The 15,063-nt window shown below is 43.0% G+C and overlaps 1 long non-coding RNA gene and 1 pseudogene across 1 annotated transcript in view; one reads left to right on the top strand and one right to left on the bottom strand.

Annotated features, from left to right (window-relative positions):
- LOC141047991 (uncharacterized) overlaps window positions 1-15,063 on the top strand; it is a 224,899-nt gene that overhangs the window by 186,291 nt on the left and 23,545 nt on the right. The window lies entirely within an intron of this gene.
- LOC141047989 (guanine nucleotide-binding protein G(q) subunit alpha-like) lies at window positions 207-5,758 on the bottom strand (annotated as a pseudogene).

Below are 15,063 nucleotides of genomic sequence, written 5' to 3'. Positions count from 1 at the left end.
ACACCCCAAAAAAACGCAGCGCATGAAAATCGCATACGTGCGCATGCCAGCGCGCAGGTATGCGCACCCATGTTAAATATAGGGCAAAAAACGCATGCGCACGTATGAGTTTTTTTCCAGCGCTAAACGCAAATGTGAAACCAGCCTAAGTATGGTAAAATAGCAGTCCTTATTCCATGAGGCACTACAACTCCTTGAGTCAACTGATCAGTGCTGATGTCAATATTGATTGCCTATTATAAGGATAGGATGAGTGAAGAATTCTGAAACCATGCATATGTGATAATCATCCAAAATGGTGCTTGGCGCTCTTCCATCCGGTTCTCATCAAACTCCATGAGCACCTGATCATATTCACTAAGAGCTACAAGGAACATTATGGAGGTGTATCCACTTCCTCCCTTCTCATTGCTGCCCTCCTATGTCCACCATTCTGAAGACGACACTTAAAAAATCAAATGGATATTCGATGATTCCTGTTGTGGGCACATCTTGTGGAGACGGTAGATATCCATGATCTGTAATACGGTCCAGGTCATTTAGATAATATTTTGTGGAATGAGACAGCTTATATTCCCATCTCCTATCATAGCATTCTTGTATGCCAGGGTCATTCCATAAATATTATATTGCATCTACATAAGAGTTCTCGCATGAGCACACCTTCTCTATATCAACTTCCCGAATTAACAGTGCATGGCCCTTGTTTTGGTCATACTTGTATGGATTTTTAAGTGTCTACATTGCCCGAATCATAAGCAAAAGGTATTGTCACACTTAGCGATGCACCAGCGATCCCGACCAGCGATATGACGCGGTCAGGATCGCTGGTGCATTGCTAAGTGGTCGCTGGTGAGCTGCCACACAGGCAGATCTCACCAGCGACATAGCAGGGGTCGGGGGTCGCTACATACCTGTCAGACGAGGCGATCCTGATGTCCTCCCGCCCGCGTCCACGCATCGCTCGTCTCCACAGAAGGAAGCAGACGACGAGAAACAGCCCAGGACGTTCTCGCGCGATCAGCAATAACCAGCGGGGGAGCCGTCGGAGGTAAGTATCAGACATAGCAATATCGCTAGCAATATCTCTAGAACGTCACAAAAACCAGTGACGTTATAGCGATATTGCTAGCGATATAGCATAGTGTGACAGGCCCTTTAGTGAAGGCCCTCTTATCTTCATCAGAGTAGCCAGATCCATGGATAATCCTCATATGCTTGACTAGCTGTTCCCAGCCAGCTAACGCTCAGCACGCTCATTGCTATCTCAAGCTGCGGGTGATTAAACTAAAATAAATGACAACATTCAATAGCGCTTACGCAGGTGGTAAATCAAATTAAAATGAAGTTAATAACAATAATCATTAAAAACCTGAATAATACGGATACATTTTATTCACAGTGGAAAATCAAAAATAAACTGGATTCAGTAAGATGTGCGTTTTTTATTCATTCCAGCATCTAAACAAATTTCATAACGAAACATAAATTAAGTTAAAATTTCTCTGTAAACACAATTAAATGTATAGTCCTTTTCATCATTTTCAAAGATCTTTCTTTGACTTCTACCAGGTACAATTTGAACTGAAAGACCTTTACAACTTGTTACTCTAGAGAATGCATTGTGTAATTGACCATGTGTGAATACAGGATCAGGTAGGAGAACGCCAATCTTATCGAATGTTTGTCCTTGCGACTTTGTAATTGTCATTGAATAAGCCAGACAAAGTGGGAATTGTCTTCTTGTTAACTTAAACGGGATATCGCAATTCGCTGGTGTCCAATGGTATTCTTGGAATGAGAACCTTTTTGACCATGACGCTCCCCAGAAAAAAATACTGCAGTCGTTGAGATTTGTGCCAAGAGTTTCTACAATTAATCGAGTACCATTGCACAGTCCTTTCTTTTGATTTAGATTGCGGAGTAGCATGACACAGCAGCCTTTCTTAAGGTTCAGCATATGAGGAGGGAGGCCCATAAGAGTTAGGGAATGTACAAATTTTATGGGGTACTGAGCTCTTCTGTCTCACAGGATGAAATATTGTCGACACTGAAGTATGATTTAGTCTGACCTCTAAGCATGTTCAACACTTGTTCATTGATTGTCAGCGTGTCAGTTTTTAGGGCATAGTACTGCTCTGGAAGCAAGATCAGCAGGAGTGAGAGTTCAGGTCATTCCCAAATATGCTCGTCACGACGTCATGAGTCAGAATGTCTTTGCTCAGCTTCACAAAATCCACCAGATTCCCAACTTCAACTCCTGATCCAACAGTTAGGAGCCACTCACAAAATTCAACGTCATCAGGATTGACTCGCATGTTCCTGATTAATTTCAGTTCCTTGAAGGATTTCCAGACTGGACTGCTCTTGACACGCGCCTCTACAATACTAACGTGATATCCATGAAGTACAACTGGAGCTTGCTGACAAAAATCTCCTCCAGCAACAATCAGGATCCCACCAAAAGGTTCTTCATTGTGAAGAAGAATATGTAAGCTTCTGTCAACGGCATTGAAAAGATGAACGTGAGACATTGAAATTTCATCCCATATGATAAGTTTAGTATCCTGAAGCTCTCGGCAGACTGAGGTTCTTTCGTTAATACTTGATGTTACGAACATTCAGATGAATGTATGTAATACCTCTTTTTTGAAATTCAATGATGTAGGTGTATGCCTTTACTTGTCCCATCACTCCACTTTTTTTGCATTCAAATCGTTTTAGTAACTGTTGTAGCTTTAAGTGGAATATGGTAGATACCAAATCTGGGCAGTCTATTGCTGTTTCATGTTGTAAAAGGCCGGACTGAATTTCTTCCCTCTTTGGGTTGCAAATGAACATAATAAATAAATCTGGCTTTCCAAATTTTGCTACCAAAGTCATCGCATCTTGGTAATTCTGTGTCATGGCACGTTTTCCACTGGTAAAAGAGGGAAGTATGAAGATGTGACCTGGTCTCAGATCTTGTTGTTCAGCCCTACTGTTGATATGATCCATAAGCCCGACATATAATTCTACTGAGTTTCTTTTGGTTTTGTCTGTTCCTGTCCATTCACTGCGCTTCAATGTTTAGGCATCAATTATGTATTGTCAGCTTGCCAGAATGTAACAGCGGGTTGAATGATTTTCGATCCTGAAGGCGGTACGCATAGAATTCCCTCAACACATTTGTGTTTTTGTTTTTTTTTTTCTTGTTCCCCTGCATCGTGACTGATATCTTCCTGTTCTTCATTGTCACCTTCCTCCATTTCATGACTTTTCCTTTTTGTCCTTTTTGCAGTTCTCCCTTGCTTCCGTATTCCAAGTTGCCAGCTGTGTTCACCATGTGGAAAGAAGAGTGGATACACCATTGGATCACAGTTTGGGCTATGGTACACAATATTCTGCAGTCCTCGCTGCCCAATGGGATGAACGACATTCTCTTTTGATCGGTGGCTCCCATCGGAGACAAACACAGCTGCAACTTAATTGGCTGTCGGCAAGTTGTATCGGCGAGGGTTGTGTTGTCTATCCTTGGATATAATCATTTTGATTTTATGCTGGTCGTAGCCACGCTGATCAATCAAATCCTTCATCTTGAAAGCCTGAGCAAATGGGTTGATATCTCTGAGTAAACAGTCAATAGTATTCTTTATGTCCCTCTTGCAGCCTTCATTTTGCTTGTTATTTAATCGTTGAATGTTTGCATACTCAGGATCCAATATGTAGAGTTGTGAATATGAAGGAGTATCAGATCTAAAGAAAGCACAAATTTATTTTTAATTATTAAAGAGTAGGAATGAATTAAAAATGTACGTTTAATTGTATTCAGGTCTTTTACCTTAGAGAAGTTGATGTACAATGGGTACACTTGTCCGTGAATGACAAACGGGTGGGCCTCCGGAAAATTTCATTGACTGAAATCCAAAGGATGCAAAAGCACTGTTGTACTTTCTGATGCTCTTTCTAAAATTTTTTGCCTCGTTCGTATCTTCAGCTAACCATGCTTCAAACTGCTGAGGATATTAACCGCTTCCCGACCGCCCACTGTAGATAAACGTTGGCGCTTGCTGGGTTTTGGGCCCCCCCCCCGGACCCCCACATACCTTATAATGCGGGGATCCCGGTGCACAATGCATGCTGGGACCCCCAACGTCATCAAGACGTCAGCGTCACATGTTTATTTTTTTCCTTCCATATTCCATTCATTCATGTGAAGCACCTGAAGGGTTAATAAACTTCTTGAATGTGGTTTTGAGTACATTGAGAGGTGCAGTTTTTAGAATGGTGTCACTTTTGGGTATTTTCTGTCAGTTTGACCTCCCAAACTCACTTCAAATGTGAGGTGGTCCCTAAAAAAAATGATGTTGCAAATTTTGTTGTAAAAATGAGAAATCATTGGTCAACTTTTTACCCTTAACTTCCAAAAAAAAAAAAAAAAAAAAAAAATTTGTTTCCAAAATTGTACTGATGTAAAGTAGACATGTGGGAAATGTTATTTATTAACTATTTTGTGCGATATCATGCTCTGATTTAAGGGCATAAAATTAAAAGTTTAAAAATTGCAAAATTTTCGCCTAATTTTTTTTTTTTTTTTTAACAAATAAGCGCAGGTCATATCTAAAATTTTTTACCACCATCATGAAGTACAATATGTCATGAGAAAACAATGTCAGAATCAGTAGGATCCGTTGAAGCGTTCTAGAGTTATGACCTCATAAAGTGACACTGGTCAGAATTGAAAAAATTGGCTTGGTCACGAAGGCAAAAACAGGCACAGGTGCGAAGGGGTTAAGTTATTTCACGTAAGTGTATGGTACCACTTCTGCAGCACGACGCAAACTTGGCCCTGTGTAATTTTTCTTTCCAAAAGTGCGATGCACCGCAATCACTACACATAATGACTCGCTTTCGCACATGGTGTTCACTGGGTTTATTCTCTGGATTTCTTGCTGCATACCTCGAAGGTGGTGGCATTTTACGTTGACGGGCATTGTTGTTTTCAACTTCCGCAGGTGTCAAATTCCTTCGTTGACGCTGGTTATATACATCAGCTTCCCTTCTTTCTGTCACTCGGTTGATATAAACCTTGTGATATCTCTGTCCTTATCAATCTGCTCAGGTGTTCGTTGTTGATAACCAATCCTACGATTTTGTCGATAGTGTTGTTGTCGAGCAGCTACTGCATTGTTTTCTGGATTTTCCTGCGGCCTGTGAGATGGATCTGGCGACTCTTCTTGGCTCATTTTGCTTGGGAGAATGCGGATGCAATTAAATGTACGTTTACCTTGGCTGAAGTGGTTGAATTACATAGAAAGGAAGTGCTGCATGTGGTAATGTGGGGGGACGCTGCCTCATGTGGTAATGTGGTGGGGGAGCAGGATTGTGTGGTAATCCTGCCCCCCACCCCATTACCACACACAATCCTGCCCCACACCACATAATCCTGCCCCCCCACCACACTGTTTGGTAATGTGGTGGGGGGGCGGGATTGTGTGGTAATGTGGTGGGGGGGGCAGGATTATGTGTGGTGGTGGGGGGCGGGATTGTGTGTGGTAATGGGGGGGCGGAGCTACTGTTCAGGGGCGGGATAGCGAGTAATCACGATGCGCTATATATATGCACTTTTTAACCTTTCCCTAGTGCCCAGCAGCAGCTTCAGCTCCCGGCGGTCATCCCTCTTGTCTCGGCGGAGCTGCCTCTCGATCTCATCGTTGATCCACCAAGCTTCCTTTGCCTCCTCACTAAGGCAGCACGCCATGATGGACTCCAGAGTCATGTCTCCTGACTGGTGGTGGTGTTGCTGGAAAGAGACAGACCCCCCCCCTACCCAAGCAAGTCACAGACCTGCTTCTCCTTGTAAGAAGGGGGATTGCTGTGCAGATTAGGGGGAGACAGACTGAGACGAGAGATCCCTTTAAATATATACATTGGAACATAGTGTATAAGTATGGTAAAATAGCAGTCCTTATTCCATGAAGCGCTACAACTCCTTAGGTCAACTGATCAATGCTGATGTCAATATTGATGGCCTATTATAAGGATAGGATACCAATATTAAATCCTCCAATAAATCAATTAAAAACAGATGTTTAGTGCATATGATGTGCATAAAAAGAGCTAATACACAATGCTGCCAGCAAAAATATTACTGCATAGCTATTATGGCAGCACCATGGCTCTGTGGTTAGCACTGTATATAGTGGCTCAGTAGTCAGCGCAACAACTTTGTAGCACTGGGGTCTGGGGTTCAAATCCCACAGAGGATTACACTTGTAAAGAGCTTATATGTTCTCTCAGTGTTTGTGTGGGTTTCCTATCGCACTCCAAAGGCCTACTAATAGGATGTTTAGATTGTGAGCCCCAATGGGGACAGTGTTGTATGTAAAGCACTGTGGAGTAAAAGGGAACCTGTCACCTCATTTTGCCGCTATAAGCTGCCGCCACTGGCTTTCGGTGCTTATCTACAGCATTCTAGAATGCTGGCATATAGCATTACAGAATGCTGTAGATAAACCCCTAAAGGCGGTGGCCGCAGCTTGTGGTAGAAAATGGAGGTGACAGGTTCCCTTTCAAATGATAAATCTTTTATGGATACACAAATATAAAAACAATTGCAGGTAAAGGCAGATCACCGGTCTTGTGCAAAAATTCCACTCTTTATTGGCAACTGTTAAAACATCATGACCAGGAGAGTGAGGATAGGAGTATGCGAGTGCTGACAATGGCTTTTTTGCGCTCAATAGCGCTTCTACGGGTCAGTGAATGAAAGGATGCGATGAGCTGAAATACCCCATCACAAACTCCTCCTTGCAAACCTGCATCCACAATATCATGAAATACATACAAATTGATTAAAAACAATATATAACAAGCATATGAACATACAAATATCTGCACCTGAGTGGGAGAACCATTGCACAGAAATCAAATGATATAAAAAAAAACTTATGCTTAAGGATTTTTCTTTCAAATTTTTTTCCCAAAACTTTCATTTCCAAGCAAACAGTTTTTTCAAATATCTTTTACTGTTGACTTTTTTCAATTTCCACATGGAAGATGCATGCAACGCCTCCACTATGTATAAGACTATAAAAAGATTGACATATCCACCATATAATTGAAGCCAATAGGTCCCATAGTGCTGGCACGCAAAATCCACCTCACTTCCCATCTACACTCACTGGCCACTTTATTAGGTACACCATGCTAGTAACGGGTTGGACCCCCTTTTGCCTTCAGATCTGCCTCAATTCTTCGTGGCAGAGATTCAACAAGGTGCTGGAAGCATTCCTCAGAGATTTTGGACCATATTGACATGATGGCATCACACAGTTGGCGCAGATTTGTTGGCTGCACATCCCTGATGCGAATCTCCCGTTCCACCACATCCCAAAGATGCTCTATTGGATTGAGATCTGGTGACTGAGGAGGCCATTTGAGTACAGTGAACTCATTGTCATGTTCAAGAAACCAATCTGAGATGATTCGAGCTTTATGACATGGCGCATTATCCTGCTGAAAGTAGCCATCAGATGCCTGTTCTTAGCTGAGAGGAGTGGTACCCAGTGTGGTCTTCTGCTGCTGTAGCCCATCTGCCTCAAAGTTCGATGCACTGTGCGTTCAGAGATGCTCTTCTGCCTACCTTGGTTGTAACGGGTGGCAATTTGAGTCACTGTTGCCTTTCTATCAGCTCGAACCAGTATGCCCATTCTCCTCTGACCTCTGGCATCAACAAGGCATTTCCGGCCACAGAACTGCCGCTCACTGGATTTTTTTTCTTTTTCGGACCATTCTCTGTAAACCCTAGAGATGGTTGTGCGTGAAAATCCCAGTAGATCAGCAGTTTCTGAAATACTCAGACCAGCCCTTCTGGCACCAACAATCATGCCACGTTCAAAGGCACTCAAATCGCCTTTCTTCCCCATACTGATGCTCGGTTTGAACTGCAGGAGATTGTCTTGACCATATCTACATGCCTAAATGCACTGAGTTGCCGCCATGTGATTGGCTGATTAGAAATTAAGTCTTAACACACAGTTGGACAGGTGTACCTAATAAAGTGGCCAGTGAGTGTATGTAAAAGTTTATGTACACTACCTCCCTGTGGAGGCAAAACAACCTTTTCCAGGCCAGCAAACAATAACAAATTGGGGTCCCACCATGTCTCTCTCTAATACGGTTGATTAACCGGGGCACGCCTTTGCCTGTAGTTATGGATTTGTAATGTTCTCTGAATCTTATATATAAAGGCCGTATTGTCTTGCCTATATAATACATGGACAAAACAACAAATTGTTTAGCATGATATGAATTCTGAGGCTGTATGACTAATGGCCCCCATATAGATGACACGGTCCATCTTATGAAATTTTCAATATGAGCCATGTCCACATTTGTGGTTAACTTTTATACCCATACTCAACCAATTAGTTTGTTCCTTTTTAACCCGATTCTGAACCCTAAGCCTGGTTCTGTTCCTGCAAGTTACAATATAAGAGGCCCCCTGGCTCCAATCTGTTAACTCTTTCTTTATTAGTGTTGGGCGATACCTTGCGATATCGGATCGGATCGGACCAATACTCCAAAAATATCCGATATTGCCAATTCTGATATCGGAAACCAATGCAAGTCAATGGGACACAAATATCGGAATGAAAATAAACCCTTACTTTCTTTGTAGGTTAATTCTACATGAAGGGAAACTAAGAATAATGAAGAAAGTATTGGGGGAGGTGGAGGAGACATTAAAGGCATAGAGGTTTAGCCCAATCAAATGGAATAGCAGGAATTACTTATTATTTTGTCAATGATCTTTTTATTGATAGCTTAAAAGTATAACAACACCGATCAAGAAGTATTCAGTTTTCATACACAAGTGTACAGACTGTGTAATACCAGTAACAGATAATATATATATTATATTATATATATTTTTTTTTTTTTGCAGCAAAAGAAAAAAGGACAAAGAAAGGAAAGAGAAATAATTAGAGAGGGAGTAGAGGAAGCAGTAAGAGGATATGGGGGGGTCAGACAATATCACAGGCTGAGTTTTGTGTGGCTCATGGATTGAAGGAGGATCTATATTTGATCCATAAGCGCCAGTTTTCTTCGAAGGAGCGCTGTGAATGATTCACCAAGGAAACAACTTCGGTCATATGAAACAATAGGTCTACCTTTGAGAGCAGTTGGTGGAGAGTAGGAGTCTGGATTGAACCCCAATAAGTGGGGATTAAAAGTTTGGCCGCAGCAATAATAAGAATTAGTATGGAAGTCCCCTTCTGCTTGGAACTGAAAGGGAGGTTTAGTAAAGCTGTTTCCGGCGTTAGCGACACCGAGACCTCTTATGTCAGTAACAAGTTTCTCTGTTAACGTCCAGAAAGGTTGGATGGCAGGACATGTCCACCAAATATGTAAGAACTCTCCCTTACCTCACAGCGCCAACAACTGTCCTGCGCTTCAGACTGCCAAACGCAGGACTGCACTGGTGTAGTGTACCATCGTGATACAATTTTGAAAGCATTCTCTTGAATTTTCACACAGCTCGTTGGGCCATGAGAATGCGCATAGGAATTAATTATTATTTATTTTTTTTTTTTAAGACGTTCGTAGTTAGAAAGATATTGACTATGTTAATCTTTTTTTATATTTTGTCAGATACGCATGTTTCACTGCTTCCATGCTCTTCACCTTCTTTTTTACTCTCCCACACTTTCTCCTTCATGATCCTCAGCAGCAGCAGCATCTTTTTCATCAACTTATTCTTCACCTTATTCATCTTCACCTTCTTCCTATTATTTTTTTTTTACATTCTTCAGATTCTTATTCAACTATTATTCTTCATATTCTACTTCTTCATCTTCATATACTTCATCTTCATCATATTGTTTTTGTAACAGGCATTCCTGTAGTTATCTATAAAAGTTTAAAGATTACACCTTCCGTTCTGCCTGTCACAAAAGATTTACAACAGGATTTGTCCGTGTTCAGTTTGGCCTGCAGCAGCAGTTATTTTCCAGGGGCACCATGAGGAGGAACGGACTCACCCCCATACACTGCTTAGTTTTCTTCTGCTTATAATTCAGATAATCTTTTGCTCTGATTTTTAGTCTTATGCTTAATGTTCTTCTGCTTTTTGTTCTGCAGCTTCTTGTTCTTCTGCTTCTTGGTCTTCTGTCTCTTGTTCTTCTGTATATTGATGGTTGTCTTCTTGTTCTTTGTCCTCTTGGACATCTTCAGGGTTTTTTCGTGGTGGTCTTCAGGGTCGTCGTTTTCGGGGTCGTCGTTTTCTTCGGGGTCGTCTTCAGGGTTGTCGTCTTTAGGGTCATCGTCCGGGAGATCCAGAGTTTACCAAAAACCATTTCAAAAAGCTTGAACTTGGAAATGTAGCAGAAGGTACAAGAAGGCTGAGGAACTGCTGAGAACCAGCTGACGGTACTGGAACCTGGATTGGTAGCCGAAGGTGCAAGAGCCAAAGGAACTACCGAGGACCAGCTGATGGTACTGGAACCCGGTTACTAAGCAGGAGGTGCCTGTGCCAGAAAGCACTATCAAGGACCAGCAGACGTTGGTGGAACTCGGATACCGAGAAGGAGGCACCTAAGCCAAAGGCTCTGCCTGGAACCAGCTGACGTTACTGGAACCCAGGGGGACATATTCAAAATGGAATTCCAAAGAACCAGCTAATGGTACTGGAACTCAGACAGACAGCAGAAGGTACACATGGAAAAAAAAAAGTTGCAAGGCCGAGAGCCGGCTGGAGTTACCGAAACACACAGTCCTAGAGGGGGAGCTTGTCCTATTGGCACTGCGGAACCAGCCTTCATTGTCAGATCCCGCAGCCCACATAGGAAGCACCTAAATTGCAAGCACCATAGTCAGCTAACCCGACCGCAACACGACAGGACAACGTATTGGAGGCAAAGTGACGTTGACACTACCTGGAAACAGCTGGCGTGCTGGAACCAGGCTGGGCAGGAGGGAGTACCCGTGCCAAAGACTCTTCTGAGCAGCAACTGGCGGTGTTGGAGCCCAGGGATTACAGTTCAAACAGAGTGGAGGCAGAGTCCTAATTGGAGCAAGTTTAAAATCTGTAGTAGTGTGAATGTGGACGGAGCAGGCGAAATTACCGGACACACAGCAGGGGATCAGCTTACGTTACTGAACCCCAATAACACAGGAGCTAGTGTTTTTCTCTGTGCAGACGGCACTTCTGAGCAGCAACTGGCGGTGTTGGAGCCCAGAGATTACAGTTAAGGTGGTAGAAACATTAACACAACAGGAGACCTGGATACTGTTGCCAACAATCATTTAATCTGGAAGAGGACTGGCAAATTCCGGTGAGATCCAGGCCTTGTTCATTTTCAGAAAAGTAAGCCTGTCAATGTTATCGGAGGATAGTCACATGCGACGGTCTGTTAGTACACCGCCTGCGGCACTAAAGACTCGTTTCAATAACACACTAGCAGCAGGGCAAGCTAGCACCTCCAATGCATACTGGCTAAGCTCTGGCCATGTATCCAGCTTAGAGACCCAAAATTTGAAGGGGGTAGAGCTGTGTGAGAGAACACTGAGAGGGCAAGACATGTAGTCTGTCACCATCTGACAGAAACGTTGCCTCCTGCTAGCTGGAGCCGTCTGTGATGGTGTAGACATTTGTGTCGGACACAAAAAACTTTGCCACATTTTGGCCATACTGGTCTTGCCTTGTGCTGTAGCACTGCTTCTGCTCCCTCTTTGTGGAGAGCTTCCTCCACTGCCTAGATGCACTGAGCTGCTTTTGTAAAGCGCTAGCAGCACTGCTCTCGGGTGGAATGGAGAACATGATGGAATGCACCAGTGTGTCTTGGTACTCCCGCATTTTACGCTCCCGGTTCAACGGTGTTATGAAGCTTTGTAAGTTGTCCCGGTAGTGAGGATCTAGGAGGGTGTACACCCAATAATCAGCTGTGTTGAGAAGGTGGGTGATGCGGCGGTTGTTTCTCAGGCACTGTAGCATGAACTCGACCATGTGCTGCAGACTGCCAACTGGCCAAGAAACGCTGTCCCCTGCTTGAGTCGTCATCTCTGCCTGCTCTGCATCACCCCACCCTCGCTCTACATACTGACTACTAGAGCATTGTGTACCTCTTTCCTCTGGACAGATGTCTTCCAATATTTGCGCAGATGTACAGATGGCTTGTCATGAAGCTTGATGCATGTGTCTCATACAAGGAGATTGCGGTTAACAGAAGCCATCTTCACTGTTGGGTAGAATTTGAAGAATAAGTTTTATTCCAGAAAATCAGTAGGTCCAAATGCCAAAATAGGAAGGAGCAGAGGGCAAACTTCCAGTAGTTTAAGCAAGTGAATTGACAACATGGCTTATGTGGCCCTGTATATATACAGGTATTATGGCCAATCAGATTGAAGGTAGAAAATTAAATTGCCACATTTACAACAGAAACTTGTGTAGTCAGTTTAATTGAGTTGTAATCTGTGTCAATATAGTGAAGCAAGGTGTTAAATTGAGTCCTAATGTTAATGAATTGAGCAGGTTTATCAGTGTAAAATCCCAAATTTTTCTGTCTTCCTTTATAATGATCTTTCAGTATTAAGACTCTTAAATGTCCTACACTGTCCTGGTCCAGAGAAATGTTTTCCCACAGGCGTCTCCAGCATCACTCCCCAGAAAACTTCTGTCATTTTTGAATATAAAAGTATTTACATTGATTTTCTGGCTGACACGATAACGCAATACAATTTTTATTATACATTAGCTAGGTTAAAATTGTTTTCATATCTACTAATTTAAGTGTAATGTGCATCCTCTGTGCGTTCTCCTTGGGGACCAATAATGCGTCTTCCTTTTTGAACATTTGCGTTCTGTTAAATGAGCACAAGATGGAGATACACGGGAGCATTTGTTAATAAACTTTGTCTTCAGCTCTGCTTTGGTGCCAGATTTGATATGAGCTTGGCTCACTGGTGGTATTATGTGACATGAATCAAGCTTATAACATAAATATAGGACCCAGTATAATAAATTGCAGTCTTTAATAGTTACATATGGCCAAAAGTTCACTCATGCCCTGCTCACAAGCTTGTGTGTTTTTTTTTTTTTTTTTTCTTATAAAATGTGTTTTATGTAACTCCATCAACTCATCACTCCATTACCATAGAATAGCTAGAAATGTCTTCCCAGGCACAAGGCACAAACTCTGCTTTCAGCACTTTAGGGGCTGTTGAAGATAATATGGATTGCTTGATCCATTTGTAGTTCATGAGCCTGTGCACTAGATTTGCCCTAAGGGGGTCTGATATCCATGAAAAGGTGACTGGCAGCAGGGGCATGCATGGAAATCTTGGGCCTCACAGCAGAAGGTCTAAATGGACACCCCCCAAAAAAAAAAATATATATATTTGAAATCCTAGTAGAGCTTATATTTCAAAGCTGCAGCCCTTACAAAGTAATCTACAACTATTGAAGCCCCTAGATTCTCTCTCATTGCCCACATTAAAGTATGATGCCAACAAGTGTCCTCAGTATGATAGACCACAGACAAAGCTTCACATTGTAGAATTGCTGAAATACAGTATAATGGCCCCATCATAGCCCTTCAAACAGTATAATGGCCCCCACGTAGCTCTGCAAAAGGTAGAATGGCCCCACGTAGCTCTGCTAACAGTATAATAGCCCCCATATATACCTTCAGATATTATAATGGCCCTGCATATATGCCTCCAAATATAATAACTCTCACATAGCCCTGCAAGTAGTATAATGCAACCCTCATAGTCCTCCATATGATATAATAGTCCTCATTACATTAGGGCCAATATTGTATTATACAGTAGGCCCAATACAGTGTCCTTCATATAGTAGCCCCATATAATTATCCCCATATGGTAGTGGAGCGTGTGGTGGCGTGAGAGGGCGTGCGGTGCAAGGCCGTGGGCTACTCTGTACCAGGCCCGTCGACTTCAACGGGGGATGGTGTCATGGTGGCGGCGACCTGGTCCGTGGCCGTGGGGTGTCCATTAAATAAAATGATGGAAGGGGAAAAGTTGTTGGTGATGTTAGCTGTGGTAGAAATGAAGATAAAGTTTATAGATGATAAAATACGTGACTCCACCTGTGGTATTCTGGTCAGAGGTGACCAGTGCTGCGGTGTTCCCCTGAGACTGTTGATGTGGCACAGCTGAGGTGAAAATAGCTCTCCAAAGGTAGAGCAATAGACCCAGAGCAAAGATGTTAGATTGATAGTCAAAATGGCTGTGAACGTTGGGGTGCAGAGAAATGAGGAGGACGCAGAGGTGCAGTTTCTTTACCTTTCACTGACAATTGGTTGCAATCTGGAGTACCACATACAGGTGATGGAATGAGTCTGGCTCGCCTGGAGGCACTCGGGGGATAAACCTTGCCAGGTGGGGGTTTAGGACCTTCCTTCTGTGCTTTTTGTGTGGGTCTCCGCTGTTTAGAACTATGCTGCAACCCTCAATAGCGTAATTATTTCACTAACCTGTATGGCTGTCAGCGTGAGCCTATTCCACAAGTACCATCCTTTTCACCGTCAACCCTGGGCTCTTTATCTGCTGCCATGCCCTCAGGTGTTCAATGTCGCACAGGAATTTACAATCCCCTGTACTCTCAGATTCGGCTATCAGGACATTCAACTCCCGACCACCAAGGACTCTGACGTCCCTTTTCTCTCTATTAGCGCTTTGCTCTGGGGTCTGCTATAGACAATATTTGGCTTCCCCAGAACCTCTGTCTCTGCTCATGTCCTTTCCCACTTCATAGATCAACTACCTGTCATGAACTCCTCACAGATGAGCAACTTCTCCTGAACTACGTAATGAAGTAAACCCCGGCACTCAAAATGAGGACAAAGGAATGAATGCAAAAGTGAATTTATTGACACACTGCAAAGGGAACCTAACCAGAGCAACAACACCAACGTTTCGGCATAAAGCCTTTCTCAAGGTAGTTGCATTACTGGTTACAATGAAGAGACACGGGTCACATAGGACGACCGGAAATTTTCACAAGAGGAGGTAAGGTTCCATATATTTCAGAGTGTGCGTAAGTGGAGGAGTGACAGG

This window comes from Dendrobates tinctorius, unplaced genomic scaffold (assembly GCF_039654945.1).
Source record: "Dendrobates tinctorius isolate UK_male_01 unplaced genomic scaffold, ASM3965494v1 ptg000131l, whole genome shotgun sequence".
NCBI lineage: Eukaryota > Metazoa > Chordata > Amphibia > Anura > Dendrobatidae > Dendrobates > Dendrobates tinctorius.
The sequence above is the reverse complement of the archived record's forward strand: the minus strand, read 5'-3'. Positions and strand labels throughout refer to the sequence as shown.